At 40.4% G+C, this 7,006-nt stretch overlaps 1 pseudogene; it reads right to left on the bottom strand.

The window, feature by feature from the left end:
• Positions 1-3,275: 3,275 nt before the first annotated feature.
• LOC103735643 overlaps positions 3,276-7,006 on the bottom strand; it is a 4,174-nt pseudogene continuing 443 nt past the window's right edge.

Below are 7,006 nucleotides of genomic sequence, written 5' to 3'. Positions count from 1 at the left end.
ATAGATAGATAGATAGATAGATAGATAGATAGATAGATGATAGATGATAGATACATAGACAGACAGATAGATGTCTCCTCCCTAAGTTTCCCAGGTTGACTTTGAACTTGTGATAATTGTATTTAAATGTAGTATCTATTTCACCTGAACCTTCCCCATAATCCAAGATGATATATTTCTCAGTTAATTGAGAGGTTCATGACTCACGTGGAGCACTGGAATGAGGAAACTGTAGAGATAACAAAATAATGTTAAAAAGGAAGAAAGGAAGGAAGCTCTTATCCTAGCTCTTGGTTCTAACACCACATAAACTGTCAGCTGGCAGAAGGAATAACATTTTGTGTGTACTTGAAAAGAGTTTAGAAGTCTGCCCAGAGGGCTTAAAATTAATGCTACTGTAGCTTTATAAAGACTGATTAGATAAAATTCCCTGTCTTGGTAGAAAGCCCAGTAATCTGAACGTAGTGCTACATTTTAGACCTTTGGAAACTTCTTTTTAAGCTGACTTTTTTTAAGGTCGTTATAGACTCATATTCTATTCCCATGTTGTAAGAAATAATACAGGGAGATCAGAAGTCCTCTTTATCTTTTTTCCTCCAAGGTAATACCTTGCAAAACTGGAATGGACTGTTAGAGCTAGGGTGTTAAAGTCGATCCAGTCAAGACACAGAACAAGATCTCTGTGAAGATCTTTGGAATGAGTGGATCACCTTTGTAACCAGCTAGCACATTCCCTAAGGCCACAAACATTCCTTCAAATTCCAAAATTTCTAAGTGAGGTCTTAGAAGAAATATCACCTTGGCGATTTCAGAATGATTCTAGAGGCAGCTTGTAGTGTTGTATGATTTAATTACCACCCCCCACCCGATTTGATAACCATTTGTAAGTTAACCTGAAGGCAATCAGCTTTGAAGGTAAAGCCAAATATGATTTCACCACTAGGCATAGCAGCTCACACATCACCATGCTGAACAAGCTTCCCAGACCAAGAAGTCTAATTATTATGACTCTGATTTTCCCATATCCACTTCATTCATTTAAAAAAGCCGGAGAAATAGCTCAGCAGTTAAGAGCACTGGTTTCTCCTGCAGAGGACCCAGGTATACTTCCCAGCATCCAGATGGTGATTAACAACTGTCTGTAATGCCAGTTCCATTGGATTCAATGTCCTCTTCTGGCCTCTGTGGGCACTGCACACACGATGCATTTACACACATGCAAGCAAAACACCCATACACATAAAATAAAAAATAAAAACATTTTGAAAAAGAGCTCCATGTAAGGAATTCCTGGTGGCTCAGCAATGGCCTGAATGCACTTACTTCCCTGTGAATCAACTGTCCAGATATAACTCTTGTAATCAAATAAGATTTAAGATAGTTATTGAACTAAGGTTTCCCGGTTCAGTGGGTTGAGTTTGATCCCTGGGAACCAACTCCTGTGAAGTTGTCCTCTGACCTTCCTACTGGAGTGCCTCTTATACACACACACACACACACACACACACACACACACACACACACACACATAATTAAAAACATTTTAAAAAGAAGTTTCCTTCAGCTTATTCTAATTATCAGTGGGAGTTTTGTTTGTTTTGTTTTGTTTTTGAGATAGAGTCTTGCTTTGCTGCCCTGACTTCAAATTCATTATGTAGCCCAGGTAGACTTTTAGATTCACTATGTAGCCCACATTGGCCTTGAGCTGGTGGCAATCTTCCTGCCTCAGCCTCTCAAGTGCTGGAATTATGGGAGTAGAAGTGCTGGGCTGCTCCAATGTTTCTACTCTAAGCTTTGAGAATTCTGCAGTATTGGACAAAATTTGTGAATCTTTGGCAAGCATTTGAGGAAGAAAGAGAAGGGGGTGCCCTTCCTCAAAGGACAGATCAGTCACAGGGAGAAATTGTCAAACCTCCTAGACAGAATAGTAATGAACTTGAAAGGGAAATCCCCTTTGGAATCTGGAGAGGTCACATGACATTAAAAAGCACGTGGAAATGAGGACACAGAGTTATTCAGAGAACTAGATAAGACCAAAGTTTGCAAACTGGGTATATCTACCTGGACATTAAGAAAAGGTTTTGAAAAAACAATCTAGTGCCAGGTACCAACATATGCTAGGGAAAGATATAAACCAACTAAATATTTCAGTGTATGCTTGTGATTAGTTGTTTCTGTCACTGGTGTCTAGAGTTCCTTTCCTAAAATGACACTTTACATGCTGAGGCATACAAACAGGAAGATGTGATGGTATGAAAAAGGTCACCTCTCCTCTTGTTCTGACATACACACCTTCCCAAGTTATTAGGGTTCTCTCAGATCTGAGCTTTTCCTGATTGTACAGAAGATGTAGAAGAAACATCAGTGAGGTACTACATAGCACAGAGAGCAGGTTTCAAATTCCTGCCTGCTTAGGGAGAGGAATAGCCAGCATAGCAAGGTTTGGCTCCTGTTTACCTCAAGTTCTCCTATCACAAGAATTCCAACTTCCCACCACAAAGGAATTTAATAAGTATTTGGGGAATGGGAAGTGGACAAAACAGATTGAAGTTCTCCCCACATGACCCAGAAACCTTAAAAAATCCTCAGTGGCCATGAAAAACCCAGTGGGAGAAAATGAAGGACTTCCAGATTGAAAATTGATGGCAAATATACCAAAAGAGGAGATTAAAACCCAGGAAAAGAGAACCAAAGAATTAGCAAGGAGGGGCTGGAGAGATGGCTCAGTAGTTAAGTGTTTGCTGCTCTTGCAGAGGGCCCTTGGGTTCCTAGCACCCACACTGGGTTCTTCACCATGGTCTATGACTCCATCTGCAGGGGATATGACACTTTCTTCTAGCCTCCATAGGCACTCTCATGCCTATGTATACACATACACATAATTTTTGTTTTTCTTTCTTTCTTTCTTTCCTTCTTTCTTTCCTTCTTTTTTTCTTTCTTTTCTTTCTTTCTTTCTTTCATTCATTCTTTCTTTCTTTCTTTTTTGAAAGGGTCTTCCTATACCCCCAATTGGTCTGGAACTCATTATGTAGACCAGGCTAGCCTTGATTTCACAGAGATCCATCTGCCTCTGCCTTTTGAGAGCTAGAATTAAAGGCATGTAGTACCACATCTGATTACACATTATTTTTTGTCTAAATGTTTTTATTTGAAACAAAGAGTCACACTAAGCAAGACTTTCCCTTCTCTAATCCAAAGTAAAACAGGACAATAGGGCACAATTGATAGCACAATTCCAATGTGAACACTATCCTGTTCATGTGTTGGGACAACTTTATTCATAAGTTCTTATACAAAATATTATCCTCAGACCAAGTGTCACACAAAAGGAAGCAGTCTTTATTCTTTGTGTGGGGGCAGCATTTTTTCTAAGGGAGAAGCACAAACCCTTTCCCATAACCCATAACCAATTCTTTAAAAAAACAAAAAAAGTTCAAAAGAGAATATTTAATCCTCCCATCTCCCAGAATAAAAAGTAGTGCTGAGATCTGGCACCCAGATTTTGTTTTTATCCTGGTCATTTACAAAGGGTTTCCCAATGACTTGCATCATTAGGGTTGTGAATAAAAGTTCATTCCATCTGGAGAGGTATCTACTCCTTTCTCCTCTTCTTGCCTTCACGCTCATGTTCTTTGGGACAACTGCTATCTGACAGTCTTTTAGAGTTGCCATGTTGTTTGGCTTCTTCCAAAAACTTGTCCAAACCAAAAGGATCTTCCTCAAACTGGACTGGTCCTTCTCTGCCTCTCTGTCTACAGTCTGAACCAGAAAACTCCTTATCAGGAACAAATCTGTTGGTCTTTATTCTGGCTTCCAGGTCATCACCTACACGTCCTTGTCCAGATTTTTACTGGGTCTATAAATACTCTGGGCCATATCTTTACCACCTCTCCAAGCTTGATCATAAACATTGTAAATTTCATCTTCTCCACCTGCAAATCCATTGTCCATACCCTTGAACTGGCAAAGAGCCTTTGGTCATACTGGACTTCATTAGAGGTTCGAGGATTGGGCACATCAAGAGCAATAACTTCACTAATACATTGGTTTTAATTTCTCTGCAGTTTTGACCTCTTATTGGGAGCTGTCCTGGAGAAATTCCAGTCATGCTGTCTCTTTTTGCCTTTTGTGCCGGATTTCATCTCTTTCCTGTGCTTCTCCGTCCTCGTTTTCCACATGGGTTTTAATCCTAGCTCTCCTCTCTCTGGCTTTCGGGGCCATTTCTCTAAGCTTCTCTTTGTGTGTCTCCTTTTCTTTTTGAGCCATCTTTTCCTCCACTTGGGCATACATTTCCACAGCTTCCCAGGCCTTTCAATCGGCAATGTAGAGAGCTTCAGCCAGTTTGGCAAAGTTTACATGTATTGTCTGAAGTCCTCTTGTCCTCTTCTGTCAGCAGCTAGCCATTTATCTAATGGAATTGTGTAACTCTGCATTCTTCCAGTTAGAAATAGAAGGAAGAATCTTCCATTCCTGTTGTTCCTTTGCAGTCATCTTCTTACTAGGAGAATGCATTACAGGTGCAGGAGGAGACAGTGGTCCCAGGGGAATTTTCTTATTAATCTTGAACCTTGGAGGCTCCATTGGATCTTTCTGCATTTCTACCATTGGAATAACCCTTTGTTTGGCTCCAGTGTTGAAAGCCACTCCTCGCTGTGATGGTGTGTATCGGATGTACTGAGCAGAGGCTAGCTTGTCAGCTGCTCGAACTGGCATGGCTGCAGCCACCTTCTGTGATGCAGATTTCCTTAAGGCTACCCTTGTCTTTTCTCTTATCTCTCTAGTGGTTTCTTCATCCGGTCTTTGCAGGTCCGGGTCATCTGCATTCATAACCTCCTTTGGAACCAGGTCAGTATTCTTGCTATAAATGACTTTGTCTTTTGATTGCCCTTGTTGAGTAATTACATCATATTTTAATTTTCCCTTCAGGTGCCACCTGAATGGCCAGTGCATTTGACATTTTTCTCTTTTGCCCCATATCCAGTGGATACTGGGCCACATGGATTTCTGGAAAAGCACCTCCATCTCCAAAATCCTCTAACAAGTGAGGTATCCATCCTTTCCAGTACCCACATGGGGGGGGGGTTCTCTTCTCAAGGAGACCAGTGAGGTCCGCCGTGATCTCTGAGATCTCTCTTCTTCCTCAGCTTCAAGTTGGTCCTGAGAGAGTAGGCCATCTTCTTCGGCTTCTTCCAAGGGCCTACACATAATTTTCTTTAAAAAGGTTTTGGTACAGGATACACAATAGAGAGGACCTGCCCTTTGGGGGCTGCAGTACCAAATCAGGAAACAATTTGATTCAACAATTAGAATACCCTGTATTTCATACCATCACCTCCCATCTTTGTATTACTGTTATTGTGTTTATGGCTGCTAGCCAGAAACTTTTTTTCTTGCATCTACCTGTGTCTGCTGTTTCAACTTTGTATGAAAAACAACTCTCTGAATATGTCTTGACTTGGGAGAAATTGGGTATACTTAAATACACCTGAATAGTTAGGGGGCTCTATGTTGGCAGTTTTGGTGCTAGTTTAATGAGCTAAGCAATGAACTAGAAACTAGGATGCCAGTGACCACAGAACTTCCTTCTTGGCTAAAATGAGAGAAACAGCTGTCATGAATGATATTAATATGCATCAAGCAAAGCTCTCTACCCACTGATCTAGATGACAGCAATAGCTTCCAAGTTTTAGTCAGTGATGCTGTGTCTGTGATGATACTTTGTGTATACTCAAGTAACAAAATATCAAAATTGAAATCTGAAAATTCCCTAGAAAGAATCTTAGAATATTAGAGATCATGTACTATCTTTGTATTTTAACTTTTTTTTTCATTCCTAGGGATCAAATTCAGGGCTTTATGCATGTTAGTCATATGTCCTACCACTGAACTACATGCCCAGACACACACATGTGGATAGGTATTTTTGTTGTTGTTTTCTTTTTGAGATAGCAGTCTCATACAATTCAGGCTGGCTTCAAATCCTCTATATAGCCAGAGCTGACCTTGAACTCCTTGTCCTCTTTTTTCTACCTCCCAAGTGCTGGGGTTACAGTTATGTGCTACCATGGCCATTTTATTTTCTAAGATCATATTCTCATAAAAATTCAAACAGTAAAGGGACTGGAGAGATTGCTCAGTGGTTAAGAGCACTGGTTGTTCTTTCAGAGGATCTGGTTTTGGTTCCCAGTACCCACACAGTGGCTAACAACCTTCTGTAACTTCAGTTCCAGGGGATCTGACACCCTCTCTGATCTCTGCCAGCATTGTACATACATGCAGGCAATATACTCATACACATAAAATAAAAATTAAATAAATTTAAAAATTCAAACATAAGCTGCTTTTACTCCTTTTGACGATCATCCAATTCCACCTTCCTCCCCAGAGATACTAGTTGTAAACCCTGCTCCTTCTCTGTACATAAATATATATGTAATTACAATGTATCCTTTAAATATTTTATACATATTACATTGTGTATACTTGCTTATTTTTTCACTTAACCAAGTTCTTATGTACTTTGGATAGGTTTTTGTTGTTGTTGGTTCAGACAGGTAGCCCAGGCTGAGCAGGAACTCACTGTGTAGCCCAGGCTGGCCAGAACTTGCAGCAGTCCTCCTGTCTCAACCTCACAAGTGATGGGATTAAAAGCTTGCACCACCACCACATCTGGCTCTTCTCACTCATTTTGTAGTGAACTTAAAGTATTAAAAATAAATTTTCTAAGGTCAGACAGCTAGCTATACACTAAAGACCTGATATCAGTCAGTACTTCAACTAGTACTGTTGCCCTTTTTTGCTTTGTTTCCTTGTGGGTTGTGTGTGTGTGTGTGTGTGTGTGTGTGTGTGTCTATGTCTGTGTGTCTGTGTTTTTGTTTAGAAGACAAGGTCTTATTTGATCCTGTAGTGTAGGCTGGATGACCCTGAACTCCTGATCCTCCTTACCCCTACCTTCAGAGTACTAGGATCACAGGCAAGCACTCTATTGAGTTACATCAGCAGTACT

Source organism: Nannospalax galili, unplaced genomic scaffold, assembly GCF_000622305.1.
Source record: "Nannospalax galili isolate Female #2095 unplaced genomic scaffold, S.galili_v1.0 scaffold56, whole genome shotgun sequence".
NCBI lineage: Eukaryota > Metazoa > Chordata > Mammalia > Rodentia > Spalacidae > Nannospalax > Nannospalax galili.
Note: the sequence above shows the minus strand (reverse complement) of the source record. Positions and strands in the feature narration are given on the sequence as shown.